Source organism: Ptychodera flava, chromosome 4, assembly GCF_041260155.1.
Source record: "Ptychodera flava strain L36383 chromosome 4, AS_Pfla_20210202, whole genome shotgun sequence".
NCBI classification, from domain to species: Eukaryota; Metazoa; Hemichordata; class Enteropneusta; family Ptychoderidae; genus Ptychodera; species Ptychodera flava.
This window is the reverse complement of record NC_091931.1, coordinates 11,745,861-11,772,708: the sequence shown is the minus strand read 5'-3', so window position 1 is coordinate 11,772,708 and position 26,848 is coordinate 11,745,861.

Genomic DNA, 26,848 nt, shown 5'->3' with positions numbered 1-26,848 from the left:
AGTCTCTTGCACACAAGGTTTTGGTAAAGATCAGCTTTTCTTTAGTTTTTTTTTGTATTATAATAAGGAAAGAGAGCGCCGCTCCGGTCATAAATTTGTATTCACTTAGCGAAAGAAAAGCTAATCTATGATGCTCGGCTACGCCTCGCCCATTAATTTTTGATTTTCCTTTAGTCCGTGCTTGTAAATCGACTCTCAAGTTCAGCTTATCTCCCTTCATCTCTTTAACAAATACAAACAATATGATTGAATTGTACTAGAGCTCATCATGAGCCCTGTAATCCACAGTGTGGCCTCATCATCGGCATGAATGCTTGCTACACATCATTCTAAAGCCAGCAATTGGATATGTAGGTAATGGTCGATTTATCATAATGCATTCTGAACATTGCGAAATATTTTTTGTCTTTTTCGAAGGTAGATATGAGATCACTACTACTGTTGCTTACAAAGGTAATTCGTATTAGAGGTCTAGGGACCAGGAATGAGGTTAGTTTCTGCGAGTTAATTACTATAGCAATTTACCAAAAGAAAGCAATTAGTTGATTTATAGCTTCGGTTAATTGAACATTGGCTGTAAATTGTTGTTACGATGCAATTATCGGGTTTAATGATTAATTTAGATGTCACAGTAGACATATTCCCCTCAGTCAGGCGGTGACGGTGGCATTGTCTGTCATTCCGCAAAAGCAGTTTTGTATAAACGCATAGAATATTAATTTCAGTAACAATTTATGTGTGATCATTGATAAATAAATGGATAAATCGATTTTCAATTCTCAATTGATCATAAATAAATATGATTTAATTATCTAGCGTACATATTCACATCATTAAGTATAAGGCGTATGTAATTGACATATGCATAGTGCTCAACAACCAGTACTTCGAGTAAAGATCCTGTAAGGAGCAATCAGGTGGGGATAGAAGCTACAGTGTTTTACGCCAAGAGATAAAACTTTACATGACGCAGAAGTTTTGCTGAAAAAACTCAGAGTAATTTCCGCTTCGAACCTTGCATAGCACGGCGCGAGTTATTACTTCGCCTTTTGCTCTATACCCTAAACTTTGCAACCGCCTACGGGCACTCACGGTAAGAGAGCCGTTGATGACAGTTGCCATTCGCCTGTATTACCTTATGTCTCCAATGGCTAGTTAAGAATTACCCGAGGCGTTTATTAATCGGAGGGAAATAACCATTCTGTCGCATCTGAGAACGACAGATGTGCTGATTACTTCGAATTATTTCTTCTGTAGCATAATAGGTGTGAACATGGTTAGCATTTGGCGAGTTCCTGTGTTGCACACCAACGCACAAAGCGGAAGAAACGATCCAGTGTAATGGTTGAAAATCCTAGTTAGAGCGGCCGAAGTCAATAAGGCATATTTACCACATTTTTACGGAGTGGCGCATTTGAGACAGGACTAACATATGCGTCGACGCGCTCGATCATGGTGTGCAATTCTGGTTTGTCGATTTACGATCTGCGAGATGCCCAGACATCCTTTGGATCGCGCAATTGATAAAGGCTTAAAAACGTGAATACAGGCGTAATAGAGATGACGGCATTACCGATGGCTCAGGGAGAACGATACTAATGTCGACAAACTTTGAGTTTATTCGACCAAAATAAATAGTGGAAAGACTTGCTCTAAGTGAAATGTTCTGACTGAACTCGTTGGAAATTACAGAAATCAATTGATATAAATTCTAAACGTCCCTTATATTACAGGGATTTAAATTTAGGCATACTAACGAGTTTCACATTGAAAAAGGGAGCTGGCATCGAAAGGAACTCAAGTATGTGCATCTTGAAGGAATTGGTAGCTCTATACAGTCCGGGTTATGTCCATATAGAGGATAGTAGGGAAGAGCCAATGGCGTACCGTATATGTAATGAAATTAAGGCAAGAACCAATCACGTACTGTATATGTAACAAGGGTCAAAGGTTACGTCGGTTCACTTTGTTCAGATCGCGATTTGACCGGAAAGATCCACCGATCGAGTGAGACTGTTGGCTACCCGGAAGTATCTTAGGGACGATTCAGAATTTACTTCCAGGGGGAGGGTGGAGGATTTTCTATTTTCTCGGTGATTTTTTTCCATGGCCCCCCTAGTAAATTATAGAAAAAATCTATGGCCCCCCCCCCTCATCTTTCCTGGGTTTTTTTCCATGGCCCCCCCCCCCAATATATACATGCATGCTTATACGGTACATTATAGACATATCTAGTCTAACAAGTTGCAGGAACTGCAGGGCCTAGTGGACATTAATCGATGATATAACAAATCATTTCAGGGTTATGTGACTATAAAAAGAATGATTTGCAGGGACTGCAAGTGGCACACTTTTGGAAAGGGTAGCAATAAACATATCTGGTTGTAAATTTCTAATGAAAAGTTAATTACTAAATATGAATACTTTTTTCGTTATGTCTCACTGATACATATGATGCACACAAAGACAAGCAAAGATGTCAGTTAGAAATGGTGAACTGAAAATCAGGGAGCAGATAATTGGCAAAGTGATATATATCTTGAAGTTTAATGGTACATCATTTGCAGATATCCAGATATTTCTGGAAAGTGAGATGTACATGTACATGCACACGTTCAGCATACATTTTCATTTGATGATGCTGAATATTTGCAGACTCACGGTGAAAATTTTAAACATTAGGAATTAAAATTGGTGAAAGCTAACTTGTTTTTAATTTTATCTTTTTTTTCTAATTTGGTTATCATAAAACCAAGTAGCTGCCACTGAAAGCAAAAATGCTGAGGAATATTTTAGAACATTTCTTGGACAAAACACCTTATCCAAGACATGAATTCACATTTTATTCTGCTCATTCCATTCACAATCCAATGTTCATATTAAAATGCAGACAACCCTGTGCAAGTTAAAATTCACATTTTGTCAGCAGTATTTTTCAAAATTGACAGAGCATGCATATTTCAAATTTTTTTAACAAACTTTAATTTTAAAATAGTCATGATGCGCATGTTTTCAGATGACACGAAACAATAAATGTTAATTTGTTTTTTTGCCTTTTCTGCCAGCCGCCACTGTGAAATCTTTGATTATACATATCAGAATGAATGGGACACATAATTAGCATCAATACACAATGTGTAAGCCTATCCACATTTCTCCTAGCCTCATACACACTGAGATCACTTCTTGGACTACAGCAAATTTCTTGTGTACACAATATTTCAACAATCCGACACCATAGCATTGGCGCAGTGCCACATGATCTTCTGGATGCACATACAGGATTATTGGAAAATCAACCCTTTTGTAAATTTTTCACCATATATTTTTGACAGTAATACATAATATTTTTATTTTCAACATTAAAAACTATTCGCTGAAAAGCACCTTGAAGATGAGACGGCCATAAATTTATTTTCGAAAAGTTTATAGTAGATGTAAGCACTGTAAAAAGTTATGTAGAACATTTAAAAAATTTAGAAAGGGTAAAATTGATGAGAATGAAACATAGAAAAAAGGAGCAGAAAAGAAGAGTAGCAGTAGCAGTTTACTCAAAGGATGAAGTGGGTGTATATTTGGGGTAAAAAACCTCAATTTTTGTATTAATGATAAAAATTTATTTAAGTCAAAATCTAGACAGTATTTTCTGAAATGTAATATTTCACTTGAAAGGAGAGTATTCATGTAGAAAAAACAACTATTTTATTTGGCATTATCCATCCTCATTTTAAAATTGTAGGGGTTTAAAGACTGACACTCTAATAATTGATTAAAATCACGATCAGCAAAATTAAAATGCCTCTTATTCAAAATGCCTCTTAAATGTAAGAGCTTTATTGCCAAACAAAACCAATTGATAGTTGTTGTGTTATATAGCATTTAAAAAACACAATGTGAAATTTCAGAAAATTTGACCCAGCCGGAGTGGAGTTAAATTCTTTGGAAATTTTGAAATTGGGAGGCAAAAGAAGCCAAGAAATCGGGTGATTTGCATACATTTGCATAAATTAACACTTCTTTATCATGCAACTATCAACTGCTTTACAAGCTACAAGGTAAACCCAACCTTAAAAAGACATTTGCTGTAATTTTTAGCATTTGTTCAATGTTCATCTCTGTGTATCAGCATTTGTTTGTTATTCTATCACTACATAGAACACCCAATGCTGTATTTAGCAACATACCAGTGTGAACATAAATGACCATTGTTATTGTTGATAAATGAATTCTAGTTTGGACTTGATCTGAGATCTCTTTTCAACAAAAACAACCCTGACTGTTCACTGTATGGTTTGTATTGACATGCTAAATACTGGACATTTCATAACGCTTCAGGGAGGAGAACAAGATACTGCTATAGATGCATAAAACAAACCACTGTGAATATTACCGAATTTGGCAGCTAAAGGAGTTTAACTAAACATGTTGAGTTTATCTGTCACCCAGGTAGCGTCTATGGTTCTCTTTTGTAGAGATCAGAAATTCTGGGCAAATATTGAATTGATTTTTTTTTCCTTGGCCCCCCTAAAAGATTGTGGTATTTTTGTCTGGCCCCCCCTAAATTTTCTTGGGAAAAATGGGTGGCCCCCCCTGAAAATCCTCCACCCACCCCCCTGGAAGTAAATTCTGAATCGTCCCTTAGCTCCAGTCGATTGGCGACGTTCTACCGTGTTAAAAATTGTAAGATTTCTTCAGGAATAGTTTTCTGAATTTCTTTACCCTTGACCATATTCGACAAAGAGTTATTGGACGTTTTACGTTCTCTTTTCCAGCTTTTGGTTAACTTATCGGCGATTGATCCGGCGCGCGATTTTCTGAGCGAAGGGTCAATCGTACCGGGCAACGCATGGTGATCGAAAAAATCGTGCTCCATCGTGCTCCGATGACCGACTAAAACAGTTGACCCATCTTTGCAAAGCTTGAAACATTCTCCATACTGCAGATGGCAAGGTTAAATTAAAATTTGACCAAAATAGGCGATATTTGGCGACAAATAACTCACTGTAGATTTACGAGGGTCAAATGCTGATTTCTAGGAGCCGTACCCGGCCAGGAAATTCATCCAAATAAGTAATTTTCAATGTACTAACCACTTGTGTCGGTCACCATCTCGACCGTACTGAACATTGTGCGTAACGTCTATATCTAAAAACTACCCAGTGCTAAAAATAAAGGGCGAAATCAAGCCGAAAAGTTCCAAACTTGTTGCAATGTAGGAGCAAAGGTTTGCATGGTTAATTATTCATGACGTTGGCGGCGGTAGGTTCGCTGATTGGTCAATCGTAATATCCTCTCTATGGATATAACCCGGACTGCTATAGCACCTATTGGCATGGGAGCAAAACTAAAGAAATCTCTCTCTTCAATTCCCAGGCCCCTTTAAGACCAAGGTCATGATGGCGTACACGCAGGTTTAATTGCTCTGGTAAGGAGCATTCTCACATGGCTCGTATTCTGATGAGACACGCCGAAGTCTCTTTGTGTAAAAAGACATGCACTGAGCCACTGACATGTGTAAAGTGTGCCGCCAAAGGTGCTGTGGTTCTGACGTTTCACATGTAACCATAGCTGGCACACCTTTTACCGTGGATACATGCAAATTAGTTATGATCGAGAAAGGTTCAATTCCTTCCCCCGACAATAACTCCACAACTTCGTTCTCTCTAAAGGAATATTAAACGTGATCACCACGTGACTTCATAAACCGACACGCTGAAAATGTCACCATCTGTAATGAAAAAAGGCACGATCTTCCACATTTCAAAACGGACCATTTGATCCGTTTCCGAATAATTTCTTGTAGTAAATGATATATCTTGCGTGTCCAGCGTCTTAATCTGGTACGGCTGTATGCCGTATACAGACTTCAGATGAATAATATCAAAGCAGTATGACACTTAACATTTACTGGCCGTATTAAAGACAACTTTTCATGCAAGCTCAAGCAATTGATTGTCTCATGATTTATACCTAGCTCTATAGCTATATTGCGTGAAGATAAGAGAGCATATGAAAATATATGAGTGAAACGTAAACTAACTTCGCGATGAGATCACAAGTCAAGGTATCAGTGTTTACCTGACTCACAGACTGAGACAGACTATGGACACTCTGTTATACTTGATACTTCAGACAAATGTCAAAAGGAAGACTTACGTAACATTGGCATTGAACATATATAACATTGTTTTAATCGCGGTCTTTAATTCTCGGAAATGAATGGTCTTCTGCAATATTTACGAAGGCTTACAGAAGCAATGAATATGATATCACTGCACATGCCTGGCAAACGATCTTACACGTGCCTCTGTTTTGAACTCGAGGCTATTTCTGTGAAAGGTCGTAAAGATCGCCAAACGGCCGGTGGCATCTGAATAAGAGACACATTCAAGGTCATGAGATGGATTATTTTCCATTGACAACTTAAATTCATTTCTTCTCTTACTCGACACTAACGTTCATGTATACCTGTTTAAGTACAAGAGCAGATGTCTGCTGTCTGTCTGACTGTCTGCATTCGGCCTAGCAGATTGCCTGTCTGACTGACTGCATGTCTGCCTGTCTGGCTGTTTGTCTGTCTGCCTGTCTGACTACTAGTATGTATGTATGTATGTATGTATGTATGTATGTATGTATGTATGTATGTATGTATGTATGTATGTATGTATGATACTGGCGGTGAATATACTGAATGAGTGTACTCTTTCAAAACATTTGATACATGCAAGTTCAATTTTTCTTATTTTCGGTGGTGTTCGTTTTTTCTGAGTCCCTCTTTAAAAGATAATCCTTCAAACCATCTGCTTCTTGCATGTCCTCGGTTATCACATTAATCTGTTCAAGATAACAATAAGCACCTCTTGTATACTGTGCGATGTACAAGTGGAGTTCGAAACACAATGACACAACACAACGGGTTGTCATTGAGGGCTCTAGATGGAAACGTGGCTATTTGTGTAGGTCACAATACTTCCATAACATCGCTTTATCGACACTGAATAGCACCTTTTCTATTAATAACAGCATTTGCTGTAGATCCCTAGTCCACAACGTCTGTTGATGGTTGGAGAGGTTCCGTTCCACAGCTACCCGAAATCTCCAGGAAAAGTTGTGGGCTACGGAACTGCAGCAAATACTTATTATTGACAGTACAGACGCTCTCCAGTGTCATAACGTGATTTAATAAAGTAAAGATATCTTTATCAAAGAAGTCGGGCACTTTTTCTTCATTTATCTGTGTTGCCTATGTTTATCCATTTATTATGACAAATCGGTTTGAGGAAGGAAAAGTGACCCGTGTGAAACTCAAGTAATATCTCCCAGAATGCACCAAGCACACTCAACTGAAGCCCACTATATACACTGAGCGAGTCAAGTATTCGGAAATAAAGTCAGCGTTTCCTTTTTATCGAAATTCTCCTTTAAGAGGTTGATAAAGCGACGTAACTCATCAACTAACCTTATAACCTATACAGAGCATCTAAAGGATGCACAATGATCTCACATCTCTCTCTCTCTCTCTCTCTCTCTCTCTCTCTCTCTCTCTCTCTCTCCAATACTTCAAGTACAAACTGACACTATCTGAATACGTTTGTATTGCAAGTAATTTTTGTTTTTGTTTATAACACTGTGCTTTTGCCATCGAGTACTGTAATTTTCAACGGTCTGCATACTTATATATGTAGATAGATAGATAGATAGATAGATAGATAGATAGATAGATAGATAGATAGATAGATAGATAGATAGATAGATAGATAGATAGATAGATAGATAGATAGATAGATAGATAGATAGATAGATATGTGTTCAGACTTAATTGTACGTTAATAGTTGTCATGGAGAGAGATACACCAACGAGAAGCGTGACAAAGGACAACCGATGAGTGGTTCTCAGCAGTGACAGAAAGCCTTTACAACTTTATGACACAAGTCGTAAGTCCTGTCATCTTTTCACTTGACTTAAGGTTCCAAGACAAGAAATTGACCTCTTTAATCTAACAATTCGCTGGTGGTTAATAAGCTCAGAACCCCTGTAAATTATATATTTTCAGCCTAGATATAGGGAAAGATTTTGGTAACAACAGTGTTACCATTGTTTACATAACTATCATGTGACAGGTAATTTGCATAACCTTTCAAAAATCTGTTTTCCCAATGTTTTTTCTTAATACTTCAAAATATTTTACTCAAACTTTCTCGAATGCAAGCTGTTTCAGCGCTCTTCCAAAGTGATTCTCAGATTTTTTATATATTGCTTAGTTTTTATTTGAGCACAGTTTTGAAGAAATCAACTAGGATTAAATTCACCGGTCTGGAAGTTTTTCTGGCATAAAATTTGTTTAAGAAGGTTTACAAAATTCTGAGACACACTTTGAAAGATCCTTAAGACAGCTTGCACTCGCACAAATTTCGACCACATATCTCAAAGCATTGAAACAAAACATAGCTGCAATTTCTTGTCTTTCAGTTCAGTGTTCTGTGCTCTCCGAGGCTGTCCACAGGCGTTAGGGTGCGTTCAGTTATAACAGCCGGGGTTGGGCCGGCAAAATCCGGGGGGGTCAACTTAGATTTGAAAACTGCAAGGAGGGGCTCATGTATTTTTCAAACAGCTCAGAGTGGAGGGGATGTAACTTATGTTTCATAAGTATCCGTCCCGTCAAAAAGCAGTTTCAGAGTTTAGAAATATTCTAGGAGATAAAAATTATTCGCCGAATTTTTACATTCTCTGAAGTCACTGAACTGTAAATCTGAACAAAGGTATAATTATCTGTCATATGAACATCTTGCCTTGGCGATTCTCAGGCTTGTCTTATTGTAAATCGAGCTCTCTGAGGGCAATGAACAATGCCTATTTACCCATTTTGTATTGGAAAACAAATTCCTATTTACTTATTTTGTATCGGGAAAAAATTATTCATAGTTTCCTCATAGATTCCCATGTATAGTGGATGAACATTTTTAGTCAAATTCCAAAATCATATTTCTTATACACATGTATAATATGAAACTTTAACCATCATATTCTAATCAAAAAGAATTATGTTATTCAATGTCTGTATATCACAAGTATGACAATTTTTCATTGGAAAAAAAATATTCACAATTTTATCATAGATTCCCATGTACAGTGGATGAACATTTTTTGTGAGATTCTAAAGTCGAATTTTTTGTCCACATACCAGTTGTAACAACCCTATTCCAATTTAGTACATTTATGCCAATTATCATACATCTATAAATGCATAGATATAGTTTTGTGTTGAAAAAAGTATTACATAATTTTCTCATAGAACACGATTGGAACTAATTTAGGATAATTGGATGGTGAAGTAATGTCCATTTAATCTGCAAATGTGAGGTCATCGGCTCTTCTTTTTTAAGTTATACACTTGTTTATATGAGTAATTTGTAATATTGTGACATTCAGCTATAGGGCAACTAACACTTTTGAGAAATTTGAAAAATATGAAGATCCGATTATCCCAAATTAGTTCCAATCTTGTTATAGATTACCATGTATAGTAAATCAACATTATCAACAGCTGATTATCAACTAAATCAACATCAAAATTTCGTACACACACGCTTGTGCAAAAATATGTAAACTGTTGAAAAGTTGCAATATATCATCCAAAAACATTCATTACAAGAACCAGAAGAAATAGTATTGGCACGACTTCAGAAATCGCCTGAAAATTGCTTTCTTTTTGATCGCCCATTTATTTTACATGTTGAACTTGAGAGCCCCATTCATGTCCTTCCCAACTGGTATGGATTTTTACTCATTTGCAGTGAGACGGTCATTTTATGTGCGTTTGGAAAATATGTCACCGGCCGTGTCTTGGCGTGAGCGGCCATTAAGTCACACCCCTTTGGGAAGTACAGGAATATTGGTACTGCCATCGCATGTTGATTATGTTGCATGAGCTGTTCAGTCAATCATTTCAATCTTTTCTCAATATGCTGTTGTCTCTAACACTCACACACATATATTATACACGCACTCACACACACAAACATACAAACAAATAAACAAACATGTATAAACACATGCACATATATAAATATCATATATGTATATATAATGTTATATATTATATTAATATATGCATTGTGTATACATTTGTTTGTCTATTTGTTTGTTTTTCTGTGTGTTAAAATGATTACTTTATGTATTTGTATGCTTGTTTGAATGTTTATTTCTCGTTTATTTATTTATTTGTTCGTTTGTTTGTTTTTCCTGGCTCCCCTTTGAGGTGACTAGGTTGGACGGTGGTCGAAATGGTCTGGGATAGAAGCCACTGATGCAACCAGTAGCTGTATCAGTTACGGTTTGCATTGAGTCGAATGCCTGTGCGACTTTGGTCCGGGTCTATAGACAAGAAAGCTGTGGCACTATGGGGGCTTAGCCGCTTACTATAATTTGGAACATGTAGACACTTATCAGCTCGTTCTGGATAATTTCACTCACTTTTGCGTTTAACATTTGTTACTTGGTTTTCTCATTTCTCCAACACACTGAGCCATAGTCTGTTTACCATTTCTACCGCTGGCTGCGCTCACTACTACGATTGCTGACGTTATTGCTGCTATTTCGTAGCCCCAGAACTCCCCTTCAAGATTTTTTGTTGGGGGGAGGGGCACCCAAAAACTCTTCAAGTAAAGTTGCGGGGCTACGAAACTGCAGCAAAGACATGTACCGTACAGGTCAGGACTGATCCTAGGAGGTGAGCGCGAGGCAGAGGCGCCCTGAACCAATCATATCGAACCAACAGGTACCTGCAGCGCAGCGTTGCTTGGATAGTCGATTGAAGGCCCGGGATCGAAGTGTTAGGCCGAAGGTTGAACCTCTGTAGTAGGGCAATGAGTAGAATATTCTTTACTCTACAAAAGAGGTTCGGTCTATATACACTCTAGCCCATCGCATAGCAACATGGGAAAGTGCAGTATATAATACCATCCATGCAATGTTCAACCATGAATAAAGAGTCATAGAAAGACAGACTAGAAACGCGGCACGCTGTTTGATGTCGTGGTCGTTTCGATATTAACTGTGGCCTTTTATATTAAAATGAGCTTCACAGATGTTAGAATTTTCGGAGACTTCATTTATGGTTGATATTCCACGAGATTATGAGAAAAGTAGGACGAGATGGCATCGTGCTACCTGTCGCGTAGCAACCATGCTGACTTTGTCACGACTGGATGCGTCTGCTGAAAATACAGTAACATAGACTCAGCGGAATATTTTCTAGGCAGTTTTCCTGAATCAATGCCAGGCAGAAATTTTGCATGTTCATCCAATTATGAGCACTGAGCCGGGGCGTGATACGTAAAAAATGCGGAGGGTGCTTTCTCCCATAGCTTTACACAGGCACGTGAATCTAGGCATATGATAAGAGTTGCTCTTCATTTATGAGTCAGAAAATTATGTTGTACGTATTTGTTGATTCGCAGTGACAACGGATCCTAATTTTCTGCACCCATCACTGGCGGCGGATTGAAAAGTACTTTAGTATTATCATTATTTATTTCTTTATTTATTCGGATAACCAACAGCAGTAAAATTCCTAATTACAGGCTCCGCAAAACATAGAAAATACATAAAATACAGACAAACATAAAATTGACGGAAAGGACAATTACAAAGAACATACATTAATTCATTACACTTATTTTAAAAAGACTAAATCTGTTAAAAAAGTCAATACTCGAGCGTAATTTTGAAATATCATTATAAATGCTTAAAGCACGTGACATAAAGGAGTGTTTACGAACATTGATTCTGCGAAAGGGTACACGAAACGGAAGCTACGTTGAACGTTCAGTGGGATTTGAGTCAAATGAGAACAATTTACCACAGAATGAACACATTTGTACAGGGAGCTGAGATCAGAAACCATCCTACGATTGTATAGAGGAGGCAAATTGAAAAATTTGCATAATTCTGTGTATCCTGATGAACAGTAACGCATATTCAGTTTAAAACACAAGTACTTAATGAATTTCTTTTGAACACGCCCAACCTTATCAACAAGATTCTACTGCCACGGATTCCAGATAACGGAACAGTATTCGAGGCAGCTGCGTACCAGGGCGATATACAGAGTCTTTAAAGATTTGACATCACTGAAATCTTTACAATAACCCTTTAAAAAATCCAAGGTTACGCATTGCTTTCTTAACTGCATATGCTCAGAGAAGTCAATGGAGCTACAAAGGATGACGCCAAAGTCCTTTACAGATGTACATCGTGCAATCGGTACTGGATCAGCAGAATAATTTAAAGAAAACAGTTCTCAACATAAAGTTTCAGCTTCCATGTTGAACACCACAAGTAACCCTGTCCAAATCATCCTGCTACAGTGCGCAGTCAGAAATTGACTTGATTTTTTTATAGAGCTTTGAATCTCAGCATATAAAATTACATTCGAAGACTGAGCACATTGTGACAAATGATTTATGACAAGATAAATAACAGGGGGCCAATAATGGACCCCTGAGGTACACCGGATAAAACTGGACACCATTTCGAATAACTTCCCTCAACAACAGTTCTCTGAGAGCGATAAGACAAATATGTTGACTCAAGCCACTGAATACAATGTCAGATGAAACCGAATGAAGAGAGTTTATAAATACGTAATTTATGTGACATTGAATCAAAGGCTTTGCTGAAGTCAAGATGAATCGAATCAGATTGTAATTTATTGTTGAATGCTGTTGAAATGAAATCTGTATAAGTGAAAAGATTAGTCTCAACGCTTGATCATCGGAAATTACATTTTAGACGTGACTATACAAACTTTTAAAAACTATCTTCTCAAAAGCCTTACTGAATAAAGGTAACAGTGAAACAGGCCTGTAATTTTTTTATATCCTGCTTGTTTGCCGTTTTAAAAATTTGTACCTCATTACTACGTTTAAAATGGTTGCAGACCTAAGATTTTTAATAAAAATATAAGTCAGTGGAAATACCAGTTCCTCTGCACATTGTTTTAGAATAACACCTGATATGTTATCAAATCTACATGCTTTGTTGATATCAGTAGAAAGTAACAATGTCAATACATCATCATAACATGCATAAATATTACTAAGGATGTCAATTTTAACTGGAATTATGTCAGGTAAGTATCGATCATAACATTTACTAAAAACTGATTCAAAGAATGCATTGAAACCTTCAGTAATTAAAACTGGCTAGTCGTACATAGTATCAGAATTCATTAACTTCGGAATAGAGCTTGACTTTGATTTAGTAGTGACAAACTCCTAGAAGCGTCTGGGATTGTGCCGTGCGGCCGATTCAGTCTCACCTATGTACTCGCAATATTTGATGTTTTTGAGGTGTTTTTTAAATTCTGACCGCAGTGTGGAAAATGCTTCACAGTCTATTAGATTTCCAAACTTTTGAAATCTACGATGGATATCTGACTTCTCTTTAAAGAGGGGTCGTCGGAACTGCGCGTGTGCGACTTTCTTGTTTATAAACAATGTATTTCATGCATGATATCTATATGCATCACTTCAACATAGCTGCGATAAAGTTTACGATATTCATTGTTAACAAGCATGTTTCCACTTTCATCAATCGCCGACGAACCCCAGATACAGTATTGACATCGGTCGTAAAGGTCTCTGGCAACATTTGAGCAGAGTTCCGACAACCACCCCTTTAAGCAGAGTAAAAAGATCTGCATTAAACCATGGAGGATATCTGCACCCTCTAAGCTTTATTATATTGTATCATGCTACCATGCGCCATTCTGATTGGACGAGAGCTCATTCTACCGATGCTAAAATAATGTTTTAGCACTGATAGCGGTGGTAAAACGGGCCCCTAAACCAGCATTTTCGAAAATTGCCCGGTCGGTGCATTTTAACGTACCTATCTAAACCATAGACCCTCGACAAAAACCGAAATAGTCCACTTTGTTTCGAAGACCGAAGACCGAATTTTGATACACAGACAAAGTGTGGGTCTATAACTCACCTCTTAGAGTAAATAAGTTGAGATCGATGATCGATGACAGACATATCTGAAGCAGCACATTTCGCGTGTGATGCACACAACAAATATTAGGGCGACAGCACACCGTGCACTTTGCTTGATATTGCGGGAGTCGAGACGCGATATATCCTACCGCTCTTTAAAATGAAGATAGTATTCGTTCATACACAAATAAATTGACACTTCCTCACAGTAACAGTATGTCATATATTCTTTACCAAAGTTTGGGCTGTAACAGACCGGGATATCCTGACGATGTACACCAAGAAGTCCACATAACAATGGGATGACTCGTGGCGACTGCGACTAAATTTGACATCAAATGCAACGAGCAGTGTCAGCGTCTAGCTCTCCCTGCATCGGGCAACACACTCTGCACAACTGTTCATCACAGTTGAGTTGCAGTCATCGCAAGTCTGGATTATTTCAAAACTTCTTGCTTTCTGGTACAATTATCGTCCAAATTATCCGTCAAAAATAGGTCCTGTAACTTCACTGAGCCACCTTTGAATGTCGCTACGGCCGCGGTCGACGTATACCGCTTAGGGACGGACCATTAGATCTTGGGAGGGGGGGTGGTCAAAAACAGAAAAAAAAAATTTTCAGAGCAAAAAGTTAGGAAAAAAAAAATCTTCAAACTAGTTTGCAAAATAAAAAAAAAATAAATCAGAAGACAAAGGCGTAAAAAAAAATCTGCAAAAGTCTTTAAAATTTTGAATTTTTTTTAGATTTTACCGACAGAAAGCAACTTTCTGTATTTTTTAGTACATCCTCCAGGCACATTTTTAATTGTAATTTATACATTTAGAGTGACTGTATCCCTTATACTGGAAGTTGTGATTATCTTAGCTTTTCAGGACTTTTGTATTCTGATCACTTGAAAATTATGAAATTATAGAGCCTGTTTTCTACTTGTTTCCTGCGTACAAACCAAGCAGGTACACTAGGTAAAACATTGAAACTATGGTATGGTTGTCAAGACAGAAAGTTGTATTTGCCTTTTAAGATCAAGGTAAACAGATGCAGGCTACATCAGTTTCATTTTTTTCACAGCATTTTATTGCAATGATGAATGCAAGAATGGGTGAACAAGTAGAAACACGTCAATAATGATAAAACAACATATCAAGTAATTATGTATTATTTTGCTTTTAAAAAGGCATTTTCAATTCTTTTTTCTCAAAAAACAGCCTCAAAAAACAACAGCAACACATGTTTTAACATTCAACAATACACTACGTAGAATGCCATCTATCCAACAAATCCCAACACAAAAACACACAAAAGGGTTGAACTTTGAAAGTTTCTCGATAGCAAATACTGAATAAATCTGCATGAATAATCGTTTTTGTGTAGCAAATTTCAAAGAAATTGGACAAGCCCTTTCAGAGAATACAGATTTTTTTACCATGAATGGCATAAATTGCCCTAAAAAGACAAATATTGAAATTTCAACACATTCTATACACATCCAATCAATTGGACATACTGTTACAGCGAAATAGATGTTTTGATCAAAAAAGTGCATCAATTGCTCTAAAAACACAAATATGCAAATTTAACTATATTATTTAGCTTATTTTAGCTTCTCAGCTTGTCAAAATCAATTGTAAATCATGAGATATGCATGATGTTTGGTGGGGTGAATGTAGGCATTTCACCACGCAGTAGAAAGGGAAGCCAGGAAACCAAAATAGTCAATTTTCAAAACTTATAGGAAGCTACTGAGGAGCAAGAAGACCATGTTTCAGAGGAAGATGTGTTATCCGAAAAAAATGCTCCCAAAGTGCCACCAAATAACACCATTTTTTCTCTATTTTTCAAAAGCTCCAACAGCAGGAGGGGGGACACCCCCCTCCTGACCTCCCCCCGCAAAAATACTCCCCAAGTGCCACCAAATAACACCATTTTAATCTCTATTTTTCAAAAGCTCCAACGGCAGGAGGGGCACCCCCTCCTGACCACCCCCCGCAAAAATAATCCCCAAGTGCCACCAAATAACACCATTTTAATCTCTATCTTTCAAAAGCTCCAACGGCAGGAGGGGGAACCCCTCCTGACCACCCCCCGCAAAAATACTCCCCAAGTGCCGCCAAATAACACCATTTTAATCTCTATTTTTCAAAAGCTCCAACAGCAGCAAGGGGACACCCCTCTCCTGACCTCCCCCCCCCCTGTGACCGCTTTGTGGCCGCTTGTGGTGCTTGGCACCACATCTTTGCCCTCTTTATCTTCAGACAGCGACGAACTAAAAAAAATTATAAATCTGAAAATTTACTCTGAAAAAAAAAATTTGCACAGCTAATCTCAATTGGAAAAAAAAAATTTCAGAAATTGACAAAAGTAAAAAAAAAAATTTTCACAATTTCATTGTGACCACCCCCCCCTCCCAAGGTCTAATGGTCCATCCCTTATACGGTACAGAATGAGACAAATCTATTTTTAGTATGCCAAAAAAAGCCAGGACTATTGTTCTTATGTAAATTTAAGAAAAAAAAATGTTACTTTTTTTTTTTGAGTTGAACTCTTGACCCATTTCTGTGTGACTTCAGCAGGTACTTTTTGACAAGTAATTTGAAGTATAGTGTTCCTGTTGCATGCGAATAAAATGCAATGTCGATATGAACGTAATGCGTATTTATCGTGTGTCTGTAAGTAATCCCAACTTATGAAAATGCTCGGTCTGGGGCGCAGAATTTCCGACGTTCGATCTCTCAGACGTCCGTTTTCTGCATTTGGGGCTTAGAATGATGAAAATACCCAAGTAAGACAACAAAGGCAAGCAGTTGATATAATATAATAGCAATAACCCCCTTCGCAGTCGGGTATACACTCGATTTTGGTACAATTCGCTCCATATAGCACTCGCCTATCGGCTCGTGCTATATGTCGCGCATTGTACCAAAATCTCGTGTATACCCTCCTGCGGCGTGGGTTATTGCTTAATTTTAGGAACATATTCATCTATTGCACTACACAAAATGTCGTAAAAACCTCTAACACATTGGTCAAGGTCTTCAATGTCGAGCATTGTTGACCATGGTATGCATAACAAAAGTGATATCAAATATGTAAAGTTGGCGTTTATGAAATTGTACACGGATCTTTCGGATTTTAGTGTATGGCGCTTACCAACAATTTTGAGTTCACAATGAAGAGCGTCATGATAAGACTGGACGGCATTTTCGGTTATAATTGTTGTACATGATCCGCCAAGGAAAACAATAAATCCAAAAAGTGATTGTTGCAAGTTCTTTGAGCGTTGAACTGGGTCAAACTGTACTCATTCATTATATAAACACAACGTTCCGACAGGTGTTCATTCCAGGATATTGGCCGCATTTTGGAAAATGGACCATTCGATGTCACAGCCATTGAAATCACCGCAGAGAAATATGCAATCCCTGTCGTTGTTTCGAGTTCTTCGGGACGATGTCTTCATGCTTTCGGTGCATGAGGGCGCTCATGCACTTGAGGCGATCTGGTAAATGCTATCGACATCTCACAAGCAACAACTCTATATTGTTCCTTCAAAAACAAGGGGCGGAATATGTAGAACTCGTTCATAAAGTCATTGGAGTCGGGCTAGAAACACTGTGAGAAGTCAATAAAAAGTCGCACCAGTAGGTGTCAGTAAAGTTAAGCTTACTGGGTGGAGTAATGGCCCTTTTGGAGAGAGTTGACAATATTTTTTTTCTTAAATTACAAGGGCTGGGTAAATCTACGACTAGTGCTTCTACTCTATCTATCCAATTTACAAATACTTTATTAATATTAATGAGTTTGAAGATAGAAATAGTTGGCAATACGTAAGGCAATCTACTGAAAGCAATGTAAAGTTGTGACGCAATTAATCACCCTTGAGAAAACTAAATATTTTTTATCTGTTTTACAAGACAAACATCAAAATGACCTAAGGGCTCTTTCACTGTTGTCCTTCCCAGATCCTGTCAACCTGTTACCGGTCCATAAATTTCCACATGACGCCGCTCAACGAATCTCCTGCTTCTTCGCTGCAAAAATTGCAAATATTCGTAAAGACCTACAATAACAGCTTTCAGAGAAACCTCTTACTGACATCAAGCCACACCCAGCCTTGCCTGATAATACACTTACATTCTTTAAACGACATCGAATGAACAATGTATGCGTTTCGAAGATTAGCATATAACTACTATCTAATCGTTACATAAGAGAATTCCTTTGATTGACGCTTGTGTCACCAGGTGTTGAATGCGAATATATTGATGTAAAGGTCTTTTGTCTTCAGTCTCAATCGAAACTCCACGATGTGCAAACAAGTATTTTTTGTGTGTATATTCTCTAAATCTTGTGGTGAAGCTTTGCAGGTCTTGTAAGTCCGCTGCCTTTTGACAATACCTTGTAAAGGCGAATTATGTAATAAACGTGGTGAGTTTTTCGAGGGTACACAGTAAGCTCGCGGCGTGTGACGACCACCGCATACCGCATATTATCTGTACTGTGTGTCAGTTAGTTATCATTTCTCGAAATTCAGTATAGATTACGTCGGTTTCGAGTTGTATGGAAATACACGATTTTTTCGTGCATTCACCGCACGAGGGCACTCATGCACTTGAACCGATCAGGGAAAATGCTACGATTTCTCAAAAGCAACGAATATTGTTTCTTCAAAAACAGAAAGAGCGAAATTAGTAGAACTCGCTCAAAAAGTCATTGATTTCGGAATAGAAACACTGTGAGGAGACAGTTTGTTGATTGACAGGGTGAGAAGCAGAAGTGTGAGCGTAGTCGGTGTTAAAACGTCGCACTTGCAGATGTCAGTAAAGTTACTAGGTCTAGCAATACCCCTTGTTGAGAGAGGTTGACAATACCTTATTTTCTGGACAACTCGAAATCGACGTATTACTTCTTAAATTACAAGGGCTGCGTAAGTCTAAGACTCGTTCTTCCAAAGTATCTATGCAAAATTTATAAATACTTCAACATTGATGACATCGAAGACAGGCAAAGTTGGCGATAAAGTTGTTTTTTCCACGGAAAGCAATGTAAAGTTGTGATACATTTAATCACCCTTGAGAAGACTGAATATTTGACATCTATTGTTGATACGAAAGTCATTGCGTATTGTTAACTCTTTCCTCCAAAGATCCCGTCAACCTCTGTTGCCGGTCCATAAATTTCCACATGACCACCGCTCAAAGATTCTCCTGCTTCTTCACTGAAAAAATTGCAAATATTCGTAAAGACCTACAATAACAGCTTTCTTTGCTGACATCCAGCCACATCAAGCCTTGCCTGATAATACACTAACATTCTTTAAACGAAATTGAATAGGTCCGTTTCGAGTTGTATGGAAATACACGATTTTTCCGTGCATTCACCGCATGAGGGCGCTCATGCACTTGAACCTATCAGAAACATACTATCGATTTCTCAAAAGCAACGAATATTGTTTCTTTGAAAAAAGAAAGGGCAAAATTAGTAGAAATAACTCAGAAAGTCATTGATTTCGAAATAGAAACACTGTGAGGAGACAGTTTGTTGGTTGACAGGGTGAGAAGCAGAACTGTGAGCGTCGTCTGCGTTAAAAAGTCGCACCAGTAGGTGTCAGCAAAGTTAAGCTAACTAGGTGGAATAATGGCCCTTTGGGAGAGAGTATATTTTTTTCTTAAATTACAAGATCTGGGTAAATCTATGACTAGTGCTTCTACTCTATCTATCCAATTTACAAATACTTTAATACTGATGAATTTGAAGATAGACAAAGTTGGCAATACGTAAGGCAATCTATTGAAAGCAATGTAAAGTTGTCACGCAATTAATCAAACTTAAGAAAACTAAATATTTTTCATCTGTTTTACAAGACAAACATCAAAATGACCTAAGGGCTCTTTTACTGTTATAACTCTTTCCTTCCCAGATCCCGTCAACCGCTGTTACCGGTCCATAAATTTCCACATGACCCCAACTCAATGATTCTCCTGCTTCTTCGATGAGAAAAAATTGCAAATATTCGTAAAGACCTACATTAACAGTTTTCGGAGAAGCCTCTTACTGACATCCAGACACATCCAGCCTTCCCTGATAATACACTTACATTCTTTAAACTACATTGAAAACGTCGGTCTCGACTTGTATGGCAATACACGATTTTTTCGTGCATTCACCGCACGAGGGCGCTCATTCAGTTGAACCGATCAGGAAAATGGTATCGATTTCTCAAAAGCAACGCATATTGTTGCTTCAAAATCAGAGAGGACAGAATTAGTAGAACTCGCTCAGAAAGTCATTAATCTCTGAATAGAAACACTGTGAGGAGACAGTTTGTTGGTTGACAGGGTGAGAAGCAGAACTGTGAGCGTAGTCGGTGTTAAAACGTCGCACTTGCAGATGCCAGTAAAGTTACTAAGTCTAGCATAGCCCTTGTTGAGAGAGGCTGACAATCCTTATTTTCCGGACAACTCGAAATCGACGTATTACATTTTAAATTACAAGGGCTGGGTAAGTCTCGTGGCTACTAAAGTATCTATTCAAAATTGCAAATATTTTAATATCGATGAGTTCGAAGACAGGCAAAGTTAGCGAAAAAGTTTGGTTTTTTTGTAAAGTTGTGATACATTTAATCACCCTTGAGAAGATTGAATATTTTACATCTGTTGTTTAAGACAAACAAAAAATGACCGAAGAGCTCTTTAATTGTTGTTAACTCTTTCCTTCACAGATCCCGTCAACCTCGGTTACCAGTCCACAAATTTCCACGTGACCCCGCTCAACGATTCTCCTGCTTCTTCGCTGAGAAATTTGCAGATATTCGCAGAGAAATCCAACGACAGCTTTCTGAGAAGCCTCTAACTGACATCCAGCCAGGCCAAACTTTGCTTGATAATACTCTTACCTTCTTCAAACCTAACAAGGTGAAAGAAATAGAAAACATTATTAGTAAATCCTGCTTCCTTGACGATGTACAGGCAAGTATTCTCAAAAAATATATTTACTGATTATGCTTTCGATTATTTCCTGTATTGTGAACCTATCCCTCGCGGATCAAGAATATAGCAAGATCTAGAAAATTGTACTCCATAACCCTTTTACGGGCCGTTTCCTTTTGTTTAACACTGGAACAAGTGGAGTCATCTACTCCACTTCCCAAGAACAATTGAACTTGTTCAATGATAAACATTTTACATGAGAATAACAAATGAAACTCATCATCTATTTCGTTGCTGTCACATCCGAGATAAATTCTATCTTTCAAAGGTAATTTTGGCTTACTTTTACTGCCCAAGTCAATATTTAAACTAGATCACTCAATATAAATTTCGAAAAAGCTCTGCGAAGAGTACAATTTGACAAATCGTTTTGGTGTTTTTCAAAACAAAATCAGTATTGAAAGTTGTTTGCAATTTGCTACCACCTCAATTTTTCCTTGTCTTACTTGACATATTCTCTCTCCAAGTATTCAAATACTCGCTTGATATCTTCCTTTTATTTTCTTGTTTAACTTGGCGTATGGTGTCACGAGTCACTTGCTACGTCATCATTGCTGCAAACAATTGAACGCGCACTCTACGACGCGCGCGTCCACTGTACGGGACCGTGCTCATGGTAAAAATTACACCGTGGTTTTGATGGAAACCTATCTTCATATAACTTATTGTCCGAGCTTTTAGCATGGAAGCGAACGTTGTTAGTGATGATTGAATGATAATTATATTATCTTCTAGTTGTAAGTTTTAAATGTTTGAATGTCGATATATTTACAATAATAATCCCAACAAAATAATTTGAAAAGGACATATTTCTCATCAAATTGTGATTTTTCCCATTTCACACATGGGAAGGGGTGATGTTAAGCGATGTAGCATTGTAAATAGGTTGGTGACCCCATATTTCATTTATTATTCAATGTGGTTCACATGTAAATAAACAAGTGCAACATTTCAAGAAAGGAACTGAAAGTAAATATATCGGTTTGGGCAACGTACTGCAGATTCATAATTTCTGTCATTCGAATATGATAAAGTGGGGTATATTTCAAATCCTTCTAGCTACCTAATTAATCTGGTGTCATATTAATTTTTTTGTCATAATCTCATCCTCACATATAAGTCTTACAGTTGGAGAAAAATAACGAAAAAGTTTGGTAAATATTAGTGGCTCGATCACTCTTAAGGAGTTGAAGACATTCATATAATTATAACTTCCCAAAATACAAAGAATAAAATTTGCCCGAGGCGAATTTATATCTCTCTTTTCTTGAAGCGCCTGTTTCAGAATATGATCTCCTGGCAAACTATTTAACCTACCCCAAAACAACAGACATATAAGATTGATCTTTAATGGGAATCTGTCAAATTCTGCTCTTATCCCTTCAATTGGGGTACATTAACTCACTCCCAAGATAAATCTGTAATAAGACTTACACAGACTTCAAGACAATTATCAGTACTTGTAAATTCTGTTGCCCAAATTTCTGAAGCATAAGATAGAATTGGGACGATTAACGTATCAAAGACTTTCAAACAAAGCTTTGGACTCAACATCTTTTGATGTTGAATATATCTTTCATTGCTTTATAAATTGTAAGCTGAGTAAACTGATTCTGATTGGGTTTTCCGTTTGGTAAAAAAATATACATACATATAAATACTGATTTACAGTTTCAATAGCAATATTCTCATAATAAAATGACTTATTCTTTATAGAACGGTTACCTTTATTGAAAACCATTGTTTTTTAAACACCCATTTAACAGTATCGTGGCAGGACCGTCACAAAGTGGAAACAATTTCTTTGTAAAGAGGTTACTCAGCTCATCAAGGGCAATGTTTAAACCACCACCGAAGAAACTTGTCTGCTGTTATGGGGCTTTTCAACTGGTGTCACAGGCATCAGATGTGGAGTTTGTTGAAGGGCTCCCAAGTAATTTAAAAGACTTGCTGATCCATCAACTCCTAATCTAATTATTCTGGCCGACTTGCTTTCCAAATGTGTGAATAATAGCGAGATTACAATCATGATCATACGCGGAACGCATCATCTGAACTCTTCTGCAGCCTTGTTTCTGATACAGAATTTATTTCAGATTGGTCTTGCAATGCAAACTATCAGTTTGAACTCTCACTACATTGTGGTGATTAAAAACCAGAGGGAAAGCGCACAAATTACACATCTGGCAAAATAGATTTGCCCTGGTCAAGTAAATATTTTGCGTGAGGCCTATTAAGATGCGACTTTCAAACCCTTTACTAAGATAGACATGTAAGCTTATCGTATTTGATTTAAAGCCCAAGGACCAAGGAGGATTACTGACTCAGAACATGCATATTTCAGGGGGAGACGACTTTCGTGTATCAAAGGAGATAAAAGAACTGGTCTGACCAAACTAACTGTCATTCCAACCATGTCAACCCCTATGAGAAGGCACACTGATTGTTTACGCGTTATTGCAACTTGCAAGGATTAGCAGCATAGAGGTATTTTAAGCAGTGCCAGTGAGGAGCTATGGTATTGTATTTGTGAATGTTGTAAGAACGTGTTAAGTGGTAACATTAACATTTCACCAAACCACAAAAAATAAGCTTTAACATCAAAAATAAGCCATTCAGTTACTATAGCTGATAATTAAGAAGGCATCTCTGGAGAAAAAGAGATTGACTCTAGTACGGTACAACACGGTGGTTTTCTTTCTAATGTCACCGGGACCTATCCTACGTGTTCTGTTTAGCCTGATTTAAGTAAGTCGCATAATTAACAAGTCTGAACCTGATTATTGACTTTCATGCAGAATTAACGTCAAGGTCAATAGCCTCTGTAGCAACACTTATGCTGCATGCGCAGGGGCCCTCCAGGAAAAGCAACGGAGTGGTACATCTCCACAATCAGAAACGATTTATGCAGTTGATTCCAAAATGAAACACATTTTTCAACGCACCGACTTATCCGAGGGCCAGAAAATAAGTCTTTACACAAAAATCCTTCAGCGTTTCCTAACACTCAGTGGTTAACAGAGATGGAGACGAGTGTCAGTATTCAAGTAATTAACGGAGATGATGTTAAACTTGAGAGTCTACTTGGGAGATGTCTGATAACGATGACATGACAGACCCACATCAGAGAGTGTCTGAAAGCGTCATTAGCATTGTACCTCATGAAGGGACGGGCCAAATAATTACTGGACAGAATGAAATAACACCCTGATGATATCAGTTGGTCGGATTATGGAGAAATTTCCTTCTGAGGAGAAGTAATCCAGACCAGTAATCCCATAGATTTGCTTTAGGAGTTGGAAAAAGTAGAGATAAACATAATCCAGTTGGCTGGCAACAGCTCACACGCACGCTCGCAAGGGTTGACTCACATCAGAGGACATAAAGATAAAACTAATCTGACGACACCGTCAACATTATTACCGCTGTTACCAAGAAGTTCTTCACCATTCAAAATGGAAGACAACGAGGATGAAACTTTATCAAGAAAAAAAAAAGAATTTTGTTAACACCTCTCAGAAAGACAAAAGCAACTACGAAGTGTTTCACATGGGACAAGTACTCAATGACTGAATGTCTTAGGCCAAAAAAAAAAAAAGAAATGTTTCTGGTCAGGCCCTTCTTTAAAAAATGGTGCGGCGACGCGGATTTTTTTTTCCCCCCTCTCCTCCTCAAGGGAGGGAGGAGGGTCAGTTAGAGTGCCAAAGCGTAGCAGCTAATTTGCATAATGATTTGCATATCATTAATTTATATTTGCATATGGATGTAAGCTTGCACATGCATCCACACATACATGGACACTCACAACAAAATGCAATGGTAACACACAAGTGTGCAGTTTGGACATCGTGGAAACTCTTTATTACACTTAAATAAATCATCACAGTATTGTAATTACAATTGCAATTAAAACAGAAGATTCAGATTGAAACTTTGAGAGCAAGAAATGGTTCGTCTGATTGGAGTTTCATTAATACATATATTGCTAATAAATTGTCAAAACTTGCCAACAAAGAGGAAAATTCACAAGTTCAAGCTTTACACAATTCAAATGTAATTGAGTTTTAATAATTTTTCATCACAGGGATAGCTTTCAACCAGCGCCCCCCCCCCCCGCATAACTTCTATTGCCACTGCACTGAACATCGTCGTTCGATTCTTGATTTTAAAAATACCACCAAGATGATCACATGGAGGTAGTAGCTACCTCCATGATGATCACAAGACATGAATTAAGTACGACAAGAATCCCTCGAAAATCAGGTGTAAAATCTTTCAGAGAACGTGTCAGAGTGGAACACACGCGAAGCCAGGATCAATATCAACACGTTATATAAACCCGTCAACCAACATGGCCGCCGCCATATTGAAATTTATGCAATGTGAACTCGATCGCGATCGTGATCGTACTCGGACAAAACTCATCGTTGTACAATCATAATCAACCTCACCAGTCAACTCTTGTTTCTTTTGTGGTCCATTTCGTTGATCAAAGCATGGGAATGTGATCAAAGGCCCTGCTAATGCTACACCGCCTACCTCTGTGAACACTTGTCCGCGATGTATACTGAGTATTAAAGGTCTTTGTTGGTCGTAATAGTCGTTCTGGAATGACAATTTGTGAACAACCCAGCCGATTCTTCTATTGTTTTAAAGTTCCTCTCAACACTTCCGGACAACTTATCTGATGCATACCATACTTCACACCTTCCACTCTTTCACCAGGTTGAAAGTTGCAGTGAGCGCTAATGTGTAGATAATGCATGCATCAGCTGGTAGCTACGCAGAGCGTGTGAACTAAAGGATGGCGGGAGAATCAAAGCGTACGGGGAGAGGCGAAAGCGTAGCGGGACCGCTATGGCCTGGGGAGAAAACTGAGTTTTACAGTTTTATCAATATAGTAACATTTAAACTGTTCATGCAGTCACTGATCATGTGCCCCAAAGAATTTTCTCTTTCTCTTCAGCCGTTTTGGTTTGGTGTTATAGTAATCAGTATGTAGTTTGCCACAGCTACAGCCGCCTCTGCGACCTACCCTACCTGCGATCTACTCTTCCCCTCATGAATAATTAATTAGATTTATGCAAATATTGCTACTTATGCCTGACAGCGAATTCTATTCAGACTACACTGACAAACGGAGTGTGGTAAATACGAAAATGTAATGGGAGAAAGGTGGTTTTTACGATCACGCAATCACAGAGAGGTTATGCTTACGGATGTGATGAAATTCTTGTCCATGTTTAGTAACCTTTCCAATGTTGTGAAGGAGAAGAATTATATTATTTTACTCCGTATGCACATATCACCGCGCATCATTATGATTTGATCATTGACAGTCCTCGCATGTGAGTCGTTGACGGGTCAAGTCGTAGAGAGATAAAATTCGTCTAATTACCTCCATCCATGGCCAAGCTGAATATCGTTTTATGCAGGATGAAACTTTTTTGGGTTAAACCCCCTCACCACAAAACCCTCCCCCGCCCCAAACTTAAAGAATTCGGATTTTTATCTTTTGACGTGGTCTCCGAGGGAAGTGTTGAGGTTGCCACGCTCAAGCTATACCTGCGAACTACACTTCCCCGGCGACCATTGACACTGGCTGCACTGAATAGCTGTGACGCCTGTAACTCCTATGTGGGGAGGTTTTTGGCATCGATAGCCAACCCCTAATTATTGTTTTAGAATGGCTTAATATTAACTGGAGTCTATAAATTGAACGAAATCAGCAAAATGTAGTCTATAAATTGAACGAAATCAGCAAAATGTATTTGGGAAGCGTAGATCGCAAGGGAAGTATAGATCGCAGAGGTATCGGCGAGGTAAACTTCCTGCGACCAACACTGCATGGCTTCTCCGT